The following is a 13,664-nucleotide window of genomic DNA, read 5'->3' as shown; positions in this document are numbered from 1 at the left end:
CAAGGGATAAAGTCATCCCAAAGGCTTCTGGAATGGAATCACAATCCGACCAGCAGTTCTGCTCTCTAGAAGAAGATGTTTGTGGGCTCATTTATAGATCCACAGTTTTTGGCCATGCTGGCTGGGAATGATGGGAGTTGGAGTCCAAACTCATGTGGGGAAGGCTGATCTACAAGGGACCCTTGACATTGTCTTATATGGTCCTCTGCCTCTCCATTATATCCTCACAACAGCCCTGTGAGGTAGGTTAGGCCGAGAGTCAGTAACTGGCCCAAACTCACCCAGTGAGCTTCATGGCCTAGTGGGGACTAGAACCCCAAGTCCAGCACTCTAACCACTATTACTACACTGGTTCCCAGTGGATGTTTCCAGGGTCTGGGAGGAGGGGACATAATCCCTTGCCTCTCCTTAATATATAACTGGCCCTGAGCCCCTGCAATAAGCAGATAATATTTGTCCAAAGGGCAGAGTGTTTGTTTACACAAAGAAAACTGTGATGATCTTTCAGTCAATGCTGAACACAGCATCTCCCCTGGCGATTTTCACATGCAGCTCTAACTGGATTACCTTCGTAGCCCTACCTGGCAAGAGTTAAATGGTGCATTTATCACTGCTTCCCTTACGGGCCCATGCTGGGACTAATTTTGTGGTGTATGGAAGTAACCCATTAGTTATTTCTTGGCTACTCATAAACTCCAGGCTGGTTTCAGAAACGTGGAATAAATCATTGTAAAGTGGGTAGATCTGCATAGATTTAGATGCTCTGTACAATTTACATAGTCATCCAATTTGTTTCAAGGGTGGGGATGGAGGGAATAATTTTTTTATGTTTAGTTACCTGCCACTATTCCACAATGAACTCGGCCCAAAATGGCATACGACAAACATCAACTTTTCAAAATGTAATAAGACAAAACCAGCCACTCAAGAAACATACTGTAAATTCAATGTTACAATGAAGTAATCTAGACTTAACCCATAAGTACAAAGCAAAATCAGCAGGTGCTTTGTACACAAGGCTTTTATTGTGCAATTGCCCTGCAGAATTCATGGAATTCTACAGGGGCCTCAGATGCTGTCTTCTTCCATTTGTAGCGTGCATCCATCACTACTTCTGCCTTTTTTGGTGCCAGAAAAAAATCCATTAAAGTAGGGAAAGATGGATCAGCTGTGCAGTGCCTTTTGATCGGTCCTCACTCTGCAAGCACTCAATGTTCGCATGATAAGAACCAGTTTTGAAAAGCGAAATCATCCCTCACTTCCAATGCTATTCGTGCTACACTCTTAAGGCAGGGGTGGGCAACTTGTGGCATTCCAGATGTTTTGGCCCACAACTACCATCAGCCAATGATGAGGGCTGATGGTAGTTATAGGCCAAAACATCTGGAGGTTCACAGCAGCCAGGCTTAAATGCTACTTAGAATTTGGTGGCAGGTTCTCTGTCCGGGCCAAGTAGTCCAAGCTGGTTCTTCTCATCTCTCCTCCAAAGGAGACCAGCAGAAGAAGAGAAATACAAGGGAATAGCAAGAATGTTAAGTCCTTGTTGCCATCCTCCCAGGTGGTCCAGTTGCTTGTACAATTTCAGGGGTGTGAACCTACCCAATTTTAATGCAAACTTACCTAAGTTTGCATTTTCGAACCAATACACGAACTGAAGTTCAGTTGTCCTTCGAAATTCTGCTAATTTTGCAAAGGAGTTTTCCAATTAAAAATGCATACAAAAATGTATACGTCGGGACAGCGCACACACAAATGTGTATATTTGTAAAAACAATATTTTTAAAAAATGGTTAGTAGGAAAATTACTTGCCAAAACTGTGTGTGTTGGGCAAAGCTACATACAAAATGCACATATTAGGAGAATTAAGTGCAAGAATGTGTGCAAGTTTTCATGTGGAGTTAAAAAAAAAAGAATCTCAATGTTTGGGATGAACCAAAGATTGGAAAAATGAGAAACTGAAGGAAACCAAAACTGACAAATTTGTCAATCCTTAGCTCTGACCTCTGGTTATTAAATCTGAATTCTCTGGCCAGGGGTGAAAGTGACCAAAGTACAATCAGGTACCACAGTGATACAGGACTCTTGTCATAAATTGGTTTTGTTTTACTTTGCTTATTGTTGTTTTTAAAGCCTTTTTGGACACCATTCTCTCTCTGTTCTAAAGTTATAAGTATAATCTCACACAAATTAAATTATCTGTTTCTTTAAATAGGAGGTATGAACAAATATGGTTCTTATGCTAAATGAGCATTGTGAAAGGAGAAGGGGTTAATATTCTAACAGTAGTATCCACAAAACCTGCACGGCATCTTCTTTCTCCTTGTACCACTGCCTGTAGATATCAAGTCTGAATTCTCAGGTAGCCAAGAAGAAGACAGAAAACAGAAGATGAAGACGAAGAAGATTGTTCAACACTCCATTTAATCTTTCACTGTGTCTGCTGTCAGCTTAGAACATAGAACTAACATGGCATCCCACTTTTAAAAAATAAACTCTCTTTAACATTATCACAGTAAAGGGATTCTTGCTTTTAGATTTGGGTTAGGAAAGTTCTTGAAAATTGAAACCGTTTTTATTCTACCACTATGTTAAATGCTGCCTCCACTATTTTATATGGGAAAAAATCCTTCTACCTCCCCTCCCACACACCCCTCAAATTTCACTTCTTATACAGAGCACTTTTTTTCCTGAAATTTGTATGTGTCTTAAAATGCTTTTTTCCTCTCTTTTTTTTAAAAATAAAATAAAATAAACCTCTCACAAAGAATCTTGCCAAGCGTACTTTTGATTGAACAGCTCAGGACAATGAAAATAAAATCCTTTTAGTGACTTAAAATCTTATCACTTCCCATTGTTTTGCAGTTTATTTATTTGTAACTTTTATATACCGCTGAATGTAAGATAATCTCTCAGCAGTTCACAACATCAAACTACAATATTAAAAACGCAATATTAAAGCACTTTTAAGTGCAATAAATGAGCAGTAAAATGGAATGGCATAACTAGTTTCCTTACGGCCCAGTTCAGGCCATCCTGCCATGTTGTTTACAGAAACAAAAAAATCTGATCTGTTTTAAAGTCACTGTTATAGCAGTTCCATTTTCTTGAAATCCAAGACTTTTCAGTATCGTGTGCTGAAACAATCATCTTCTGCATTTATATATTCCTCACAACAGCCCTGTATGGTAGGCCATCATTATTAATTATAGCCTCAGCCTCTTTCTTTTGGCTACAATGCATGTGTGCGCCTGATTCCAGTGCAGAAGTGGCTGTGTGTATGTGAGAGAGAGAGGGGGGGTCTGGGCAATCATCTTATTGGGGAACATGGGTGGGAGGGTGCTGCTTTGTGGGTCCCTGGTCGACAGGTGGTCAGCCACTGTGCGAACAGAGTGCTGGATTAGATGGACCCTTGGTCTGATCCAGCAACAGGGAACTTCTGATGTTCTTATAACTTAAATAACAAGCAGGTTTCAATGGTGAAAAGAATCAATAGCTCCAGGGGGCTTTTGTCACGGGCCCCCTATTGGGCAGGGGCCCTCGGAGATGCCCAACCCTGCCCACTTGTGATGCCAGCCCTGATTTATAGAAGCTCTTTAAATATACGAGGTATTAAAGTAGAATGAAGTTCAAGCATTTTTAGCTTCAAGTTTGGTTGTTCCTGAGCTTATGATGCAATTTGTCAATGAGGCAAGTTGTCTGGCAAACAGAGGCAAAGGGAGACTCCTGAAAGGGGATTTCCAGGCCTTGTGTAAGATTAGGGGATAAGGTGCAATTTTCTGCCTGCTGTGCTGTGCCTTGTGACTGAGGAACAGGTGATGGCTGAGGCAACCGGATGGCAAGATTGGCAGCGTGTCCTCCACCTTTGGCATGTGATATTAACACCTATTACTAGTACTGCTGACAAATTGTATTAACAGTGATGGTAATCTCCAGGAAGTAGAGATGTAAATATTACTGGTGTAAAGCATCGTGTACATTCATAGCTCCTCATCCCTCAACTGTCACCACCTTTAGCCATTCCAGCAGGCTGCACTGAGAGAGATGAAGTGGGGGGGGGGGGGAGAATAGGCCCATTCCACCAGCCCTGCCAAAATAATTAATTCTTTCCCCTCTTCCCTCCTCATTCCTTCTTCCTTGCATGTCGTATCTTTTTAGATTCTTCACCTATGGGCAGGGGATGTCTTGTTTAGTTGATTATACGCAAGCTGCTCTCGGAGCCTTCCTGGCTCATGAAAGGCATAAAAATCCTTCAAATAAATAAAATATATAAATGGGTCCTGGCTTTCAACAGGAATCTCTAGGACAACCCTGGGCGCGGCCTTCCACATCCAGGGAGCCATCACAAAAAAGGTCTCTGTCTCCAGTCTGCTTCACTTAAGAAGGCAGAGCAAGGCCATTGATGCTCATCTTAAAGGGCTGGCAGGTTCATGTGGGACAAAACATCCCTTTAGATAATAATTATTAGTGTTTTTGTAAGCTTGGGGGATTGCTGCTAAAATTGGTAATAACAGCTGGCCAGGTACGGCCTAACACAGGGGTGGATAACTTGTGGTCCTCCAGATGTTTTGGCCTACAACTCCCATCAACCCTAGCCAGCATAGCCTATAGTGAAGGATGATGGGAGTTGTAGGTCAGAACACCTGTCTATTACATCAGGGTAGGCATGGTTGGCCATCTGTCAACGGCCCACATTGCAATAGGAACTCATTGACAGGAGTCCCCTGGAGTTCCTTCTCCTCTTCACCATAGCAACCTCCTTGTTCACCTGCCTCTCGCCCTGGCCCAGACAACGGTGGTGGTGAGGAGGAACAGCAGATGCTACTGTTGACCTTCTCACTGGCTCTCCACCTGTCAAACAAGCAAGTGTTAGCAAAGATGAGGATGAGGGTCAAGAGCAGAAGTGGCCATGGTGGTGAGAAGGTGGACTCACTGATGAAGAGGACCCTTTGAGCATTCCTTGCCCAAAGGTCCTCAAAAACCTGGAACCAGCACTGTTATAAATAATTAGTTGCCCACCTCTGCCCTAGCATGTATTCCTTTGACAGGTAAACTACAGGTGATAGTTTAACTAACCCTATGAGCCAAGATGGTCTAGTTGCTTAGTTGATGGTTGGAGGTGACCCATTTAGATTCCACCCAATAGCCAGGGGAAGGGGAAAGAGGTCTATGAAGGGCAACAATATACTGCAGTTTTCAAGAACACCAAAAAAGACTCAGAATGCTACATTTTGACATTTGTAAGCCAAGAATTTTATAATGTTGGCTGTTCCCCTAGAAAATCTGATGTGGAAGCAGTGGACATTGATGTGGAAGCAGTGGACAATGGTGTGTATATTTGTAAACAAATGCAAATATTACAAAACACGAATAGGTCTCCAGTGACATCTTCGAAAGAAAACCAACCCCGGGTAAGCACTTTGCCCTGAAAGTTCTCCCCACCTGAAAAAGTGGAGTGAATGTAAAATTATCACCGCAGTGCCGCTACCGGTTACGTAATGGAACATATAAGAAAACATAGGAAGAAGAAAACCCTGGAAAAACACTCATGTAGAGAAATCTTACAACGAATCTGGAAGCAGAAGCCTCGGTGAAGTGGAGGGTCAAGGCCTCGCATAGTAAAGCCCTTTGGCCTCCTCTTTAGAGGTTTGAGAGGAGGACGCACACGGTTCTGTTATACAACCGCTGCACACCAGCAGACCAAAAAAGGCCAGGCCTATCCTGCAACACAACCCACATCTTCCAAAATCATTTTCCGCCCGCAACCGACTCACACAGAGATGTGAGCCTCTGGGATGGGTTGTCCCTCTGACATGGCGTTTGATGGCGCGGAGAACAGACGCACACTTCAAAACCGAACCACTCTTTCAGTCGCTTCATAAACGGGCTCTGAGTTGCAGGCCTTGCGACGGACTGTCTACTTCGCCTTTGCCTTGCTAAGAAATTATAGAGCGGGGAGGGGAGGGGATGCAAAGGGACACTGGAATGAGCCGGCAGCACCTTCAACAGCAGCGACTTAACAAGCTCCAATATAATAACAGCATGTCGCTTGGCTGAAGTCCTGGGGGACCCACGCAGCAGCCCTGTGAATTGATCTTTGAAGAACAGAACTTAAACCAATGCTTGCTTTGTGAGTTTTACACACACACACACACACACACACACACACACAGATCTTTTAAGAGAGAAATGACTAGAGCTGTGTGCGAATGGCCTCTCAAAATGATCCAGAGTATTTGTGAGCAGAGAAATGGTGGGAGGCATTTCACCAAATTTCTCCAACGGCAGGAGAAATCCTCTGAAGTTTCTCATAGCGAGGACTCACTATTAGCAGGGGTTGTATCGCAGCTTCTTTCGGGGTTTTCCCCCCAAGGGGTTTTTGGTTTTTCCTGCTGCCACTTCCAGTGTTCAGGCTTTCATTCTCAGGGCATTTTCTGATTTATTTTTGGTGGCGGTTTTGAGCTTACCGATTCACTGCGATGTGGCGAAGGGTGCTGTCTGTGTGTTTGCGTTTTCTTTCTACTACACATCTCCCAGTTGCTCTGCCTCTGCAGCCTCCCAGGCTGCCTGGGTTTCCTGAACTGAAAAAAAGCCCTGTGGGAGGAACAATCTTATTATGTCTTCCCCTGGGCATTAATTGAAGTGTGGGAAGCTGAGGCGGCTACAGGCTGCCAGAGCTGGTTCTACAACGAATGACAGGACACTTGTGAATACTCTTGGCCACCTCCTAGGTAAGGTAACCATAAGAACCCTGAACCCAACCTATGAGAATTTCTCCAACATTTCTTCTCCTTGGAATTCCTTTCCGAAAGCAAATCCTTTTCTATCAAATTGACTGAGAACGGTCAGACAAAAATGGGGGGGGGGGAATTCAGCACAGCGCTAGAAATGACTCAATAGTTTCCCAGCGTCTTGGGGTTGTAGCACTAGGAGCCCTCAAATCTCAGTGCCAGAACACATAGAAGGTCCCAGGTTCAACCCACGGCATCTCCAGTTCGAAGGACCAGAGGGTCAAGGCAGTGTAGTGGTTACAGCATTCAACCGAGACTCAGGAGATCTGGGTTCTAGTCCCTAGTTGTCCACAAAGCTCACTGGGTTCCAGTAGGTTGACCATATGGAAAGGAGGACAGAGCTCTTGTATTTTTAACAGTTGTATAGAGAAGGGAATTTCTGCAGGGGGTCATTGTTATGCATTGCAGCACCTGGTGAAATTCCCTCTTCGTCAGTTAAAGCTGCAGGAGCCCTGCCGTCTTTTGCATAACCAGAGATACAAAGAAGGCAGGGCTCCTGCAGCTTTAACTGTTGTGATGAAGAGGGAATTTCACCAAGTGCTGCATGCATACAAATGACACATGCTGAAATTCCCTTTTCTATTCAACTGTTAAAGATACAGGAGCCCTGCCCTCCTTTTCATACCGTCACCCTAGTTCTGGGTTAGGTAGAAGAACAGACTGAACAGTTTCCAACCTTCCCAGAGAAAGGCCAAGTTTTGTTCTAAGGGGTGAATATGTGCATCAGCTCAGCAGTGGGGCAGGGGTTTGGGGAAGGGTGAGAGACAGAGGAAGGGCAAATGAAAACAATCAAGTCTATGACTCAGCCTTGAACTCTATCCACCCTTGCATTACACAGATAATGTATTTCAAACATTTGCATGCTTTTCTAGTTCTAAACATCTCTCTCTCTCTCCAGTTAAGAAGAGGCGGCCTTTAAAGGCACCTTTTAAGGGAATCAGCAGGCAAAACTCACAGGAAGGTTCAAAGTCCTGCTGATAAATGTAGTCGTGATTATATTATAGAAGAGCCTTGTATTTTCAGAGCACATGCTTGATTTTAATACCTCATCATATTCATAGCGACATTTATCAATACAGGTCACAAGGCACACTTCATTCTTTTTAAAGCGAAGTGATTTGAAGCTCTCATATACGGCCTTTTTAACAGTTTACAAGAAAAAAAGTCACTTAGGTTGTAAAGAACCTACATTACACGCACACAATTACACCTAATAATTCCTCTTTCCAGAACTTTCCCTCCAAGAAGAAGACATTATCTTTTGCTAATAGGGCGAACCACGTTACCACACATCTGCACCCTCAGGAGTGATAAATTTATTTAAATGCTTAGGTGTCGCTTTTCGGAGGAGTTCAAGGCTATTTACAGTAACTAAAACGCACCTTGAAGCCAACAATATGACAACATAACTCAACAGCAACAAAGAAGCAATAACAGAAAACGATATCGGAAGTTATATTGTCAACCAAAAGGGTGAATTGCAAGACATATTTTCTACTCCTTACACCCGTTTCAAAAAAACAAAAACAAAACCAGTCCACAGATAATTGTGTAAAAGCTCAATTTCTACTCGCAAAGATGGCACGGGCAGCTAGGCCTGCCAATGAGACCTAAACTAGCAAATAAAATCACCTCATAATAACACATGACAAATAAAGTACCCTGAGGTAATAGAGCAGCTACTCGTGGCTAGTTTGGTAAAATAAATAAATGAATTTATTTATTTTCTCCAAACACTAACAAGTAATTATAACAAATGCAATCACACACATACGTTAGAATATTGTATCTATTATTAATTTTATTTTATGGAATTTGCGTTTATGTTGTACCCCGCCTCGATCCAGAGGGAGAGGTGGGTAACAAATAAATTTATTATTATTTATAATATTTATTATTAATTGGTATAATATATTAATATTTATTATTAATTGGTCGGTAATTTGAATGAGCTCAGAATCAACCTGCCAAAATGTCGTGCCAGAAGATTTTACCTCAGATCTGCAGTAAAATGTTTCTCATGGACTCAGAAGCAAAATACACCTGACTAGAGAGTAGACTTCACTCAAATAAACTCCTATTGCTCCTACGAGCCTGCACAAATTATTATATTGAGTTTGCGATCTCATCCTGGAAAGTGGCAAAATGTATTTTAGCCCATTCGGTTGCTGATATGTACTACCTCACAGGGTTGTTGCAAGGACGTTTTGAACAGAATGGGGCGCAGCTCTGTTCGCCAACCTTTAGCTACTTCGGAAAAAGGAGGCGTAAAAATGCAATAAATAAAATGTGTGGCAAAATGGCCACTTCTATAGGCCAGACGGGCGCAACAGCAGGAAGGCCTCTACCTTGAAACTGCCCAAATTAACAGCTGTTCTCAAAAAGAAAAGAAAAGGAAGTAAATTCCTTCTTTCTCTGGCTTTCTAACAAGAGTTTCCCTCAGTACACAAATGCTAGGCGCCTCCGTCCACAGAATTATGCAACCCCTTGCGTGCCACACAGAGAGAAGCAGGCGACTAATCTCTTGTGAAAGTTTTCTTTCTGGGAACACTGCAATGACTCACCATTCAGGGAAAACAGAAGAATGAACCCAGCCGTCTTTACTCTCAAGTTACATCACGAAGGTGGTGTTTTCTCCCCCTCCTTCGCAGATCATGAGGTTCTCAACTTGGCTGGAAAATGAAATCGTAGCTTGGCGGTCAAATCCACAAGGTGAACTAGGAGTTAGCACGATGGACAAAACTCAAACTAAAGGTGGCTGGAAGCATGAAAAGCTCCTGCACTTAGGGGTGGCAGTTGCAACAGGTGTAACTTATCATGAATCCAACAAGGTGATATCCTTAACCTAACACAATATAAATGAAAGCAAGGAAGTTAAGGAAACGGGTTAAAAATGCAATTTGATAAACTAAAATATAATGTTAAAAGTGACATACACAGAGCATTTCACATGTATAATAAAACAATCAAACTGCTAGACAGAAAATGCTCAGTAGACTTAATCAAAGTGGTGGTATTAACATTTAAAGCCCTAAACGGCTTGGGGCCAGGTTATCTGAAGGAACGCCTGCTCCCATATGTACCTGCCCGGACCCTAAGGTCATCCTCAGGGGTCCTTCTCCGTGAGTCCCTGCCAAAGGAAGTGAGGCAGGTGGCAACCAGGAGGAGGGCCTTCTCTGCTGTGGCACCCCGGCTGTGGAATGAGCTCCCTAAGGAGGTTCGCTTGGCACCTACACTATATGCCTTTAGACGCCAGGTGAAGCCCTTTTTATTCTCCCAGCATTTTAGCAGTCTATAAATATAAATAAATTTTAACTTGGTGTTTTAAAGTTGTAATTTTGCATTGCTGCTGCTTTTATCTGGATGAGCTTTTATATTGTGTTTTATATTATGATTTTATACTGTTGTTTTACACTTGAGTGGTTTTAATTTTTGTGAACCGCCCAGAAAGCTCCGACTATTGGGCGGTATAGAAATGTAATAAATAAATAAAAACAATTTGGCCAGACACGTTTCGACTCATGGTCTTCCTCAATGCCAAGCTGATTAGTACCGTGGGCTAATTTTTCTCGGGACTGACTTAAAAGTTCTAAACAATATAGATAATCAGATGTCACTTCCCACAATATATGGCATAATTCCAAATATTCAAAGGAAGCCCATGCACGGTACCAGCATTATCGTGCTTGCGAGCAGTGGCTGTTTAGAATACCTTCTTTTCTTTCATTTTATGCCTTGTGCTGTCCTTCCCTTGAATAATGCTGCTTGCAGCAGGCCTTGTGATGATTAAACCTTGATTGATTGATTGATTGATTGATTGCATTTCTGTACTGACGCTGCTGCCCAGTACCCAGAGCCCTCTAGGCGGTTCCTAAAAAAGTTTAAACAATTCAATTTTAAACCATCAAGTCCAAATTAAAACCATCAAGTGCAATTTTTAAAAAAGACTAGACTGGATTGACTCACTTTCCCTGTGAAAAGAACAATTATACTCCATTAGATGGATAGTTCTTTTGAGCTTTTACTATTTTATAGCGGTTTGAATCCCAAGATAAATTCATTTCAGTTCATAGAAGGAAGGTTTGTTGTCTTCTACTCCATCCCACCTGCCCCCTAAAAAGCCAGGTGATCTGTGTGCCTGTTTCTGCTTACCTACATTTTTTAAAATATTTAAACTAGTCAGTCCTTCAAATGGAGCATGGCTAGACTATGTCGCACCCGCGGACACCTTTCCTGTCCAAGGTGACCTTCCCCTCCATAAACATATTTTGCTGTGAAATGAGTTTCTGTTGGTGCTGAAAACAGTGGGTTCAAATATGTTCTTTAGTGTGTAGGAACTCAGACTTAAGCTCTGACTTGTACTCTGTTTTTTTGGACAGGTTACTTGTCCTTTGCCACGCCTCCCATGCCAGCCATTTTATGGTGGTGATTGGGGGTTGGGGCACCACTGAGAAGGCCCTGTCCCTTGTTGCTACCCTTGGAGACCTCCTGGAGGAGGGACTTAGATGCTGAACGTAGCTTAGGGGTCCATTCATGCCAGGAGACCTGCTCCATTAGGGCTTTCTTTTTACCTTGCAAAGCGTTAAAGAGGATTTTGGCAAATTGTTGGTGCAGATGTGTACTACCTGACAGGGCTGTTGTGAGGATGAGTAAATAGAACAGAGGAGAACCTTCTCTGTCACTTTTAGCCATTTGCAAGAAAGGAGGGCTATATAAATATTATAAAGAAACTATTTGTGATGCCATGTTTCTTACCTGCCCAAGGGTCTCTGCTTCCTTTGCTCGGCTTCGTCCATTTTCTTCTGCTGCCCCTTACGCCTGGAACGCTCTTCCAGAACATTTGCAAACTACAAGTTCAATCGCAGTTTTTAAAGCTCAGCTAAAAACTTTTCTTTTTTTCTAAAGCTTTTAAAACTTGATTTTGATCTGACTTTTATACTGTTAGTTTTACTCTACCCTGTGCCTGTTTGGTGCATTCTCTTCCCCTTCTTATTGTTTTATTATGATTTTATTAGAATGTAAGGGTTTATTAGAATGGCATGGTTTTGCTATTTTGTTGTTTTGCTCTGTACAGCACCATGTACACTGATGGTGCTATAATAATAATAATAATAATAATAATAATTGTGGCAGAATATATGATAGGAATTGTCCTTTCTCTAGGCTTTAGAGATGGACACAGGAATAAGATGTCCTACTACCTTCCAACAGTTTCCTAAGAAAGTCAAAGAAAGTTCCATCTTTCCCTGGATTTCAGATAAGTGTTTCCTTCTGTCTACAAATCCTAGGAGCCCCAGTCCATAAAATAATAGGTGAAGCAACTCCTTGCATGTGACACAGAAAGGAGCAGGCTATTAATCTCTTGTGAAACTTTTCTTTCGTGGGATAGTATATGATTAGTCACATTTCAGGAAAAGAAGGACCAGGCCTTCATTACTCAGAGGTTACATCATGAAGTGTGAGTGTGCGCGTGTGCATTTTTGTTTTTTGTAGCGGCAGTAACAGATCAGGAGGTACCTGATCAGAAATGGTAGCTCAGGCCTCAGGGCAAAAATACTTTCTTGAGCTATCACCAAACACTCCACAAGGTGAGCTTATTCGTCTCTTCCTGCTGCTTGGATCGCATGCACTGGGGATACACAAGTCCCGGACTAAAGAGGACAGGGATCTCGCACCCAGAAGAAGGAATTTTAAGCAAGTGTAGGCTAAATTGTGCAAAACAATGAAGCAAGAAGTGAAAATTTGTAATGGCACCTTTGTTCTCTTGTGATTTTTAAAACTACAGCCCAACAGGCATGGAGAAATTAAGTAGGTGAAGGTTTTAAGAATATGGAGAGGACCTTGTGGGGTGGCTGTGAGAGTCGCACCTGATTTGTTTCTCCATATCTAAGCCCATTATTCAGAGCTTCGCCCAGCCAGTATGGGATGCATTGCCTAGAACAGCCTTCCTCAACCTGGGGCCCTCCAGATGTGTTGGACTACAACTCCCAGAATGCCCCAGCCAGCTCAGCTGGGGCATTCTGGGAGATGCAGTCCAACACATCTGGAGCGCCCCAGGTTGAGGAAGGCTGTTCTAGAACATTGAGGTACGAATGGGCTCAGGTTCCAAATCTTCATTGGGTCATGAGCCTTATTGGGTGGACATGAACCAGTCAATACTTCTCAACCTAACCTACCTCTCAGTGTTTCTGTGAAGATACAGTGGGTGGGGTGAAGAACCCCTCCCTCCACCTGAAGGGCTTCTGAACCTCTTGTTGTTTTAGTAGGGCTGTGCACCGCTTCGGTTCCAAATCCCAACCCGAAGCAGTGCAATTCAGACCGAATCGGTCCGGAGCCAGATTGGTCCACAGCAGTATGGACTGCTTCGGGCAATGATGAGTCTCTGTCCCGCCCACTGAACCATGTGAGTGTGTAGGACTTCTAGACAGGTCTGCTCATGCCCAGTAATCCTGCAAGCTGCCATTTTTAAGGAAGATGGGTGGCTCGTTATTTAAATAGATGTAATGTCACGCACAGCAGCTGGTGGAAAATGCCATTTCCAGATCTGAAGCGGGTTGGATCGGGTCCAAAATGGGCCGAGGCAGATCGGGCCTGATTCTGAAGCTCCAAATTGGCCTCCGAAGCAGATTAGGAGATTAGATTGTGAATTTAAGGAAAGGGACTATCTGATCATTGATTCTTGCAAGTCGTTCCGTGAGTCTTTTGACTGAAGAGCAGTATATGAATGCTTTGAATAAATAAACAAATACTGCCGAGCTCCCCAGAGGAAAAGCAGATATAAATGTAATGCATACAAATATTCATGTTTATTCATAAGTAATTTTAGGTGTTACCAAGGGGGCTTACTCCCACATAAAAGCTTGTGCAATTAACAA

Source organism: Elgaria multicarinata, chromosome 17 (genome assembly GCF_023053635.1).
Source record: "Elgaria multicarinata webbii isolate HBS135686 ecotype San Diego chromosome 17, rElgMul1.1.pri, whole genome shotgun sequence".
Taxonomy (NCBI): Eukaryota; Metazoa; Chordata; class Lepidosauria; order Squamata; family Anguidae; genus Elgaria; species Elgaria multicarinata.
The sequence above is the reverse complement of the archived record's forward strand: the minus strand, read 5'-3'. Positions refer to the sequence as shown.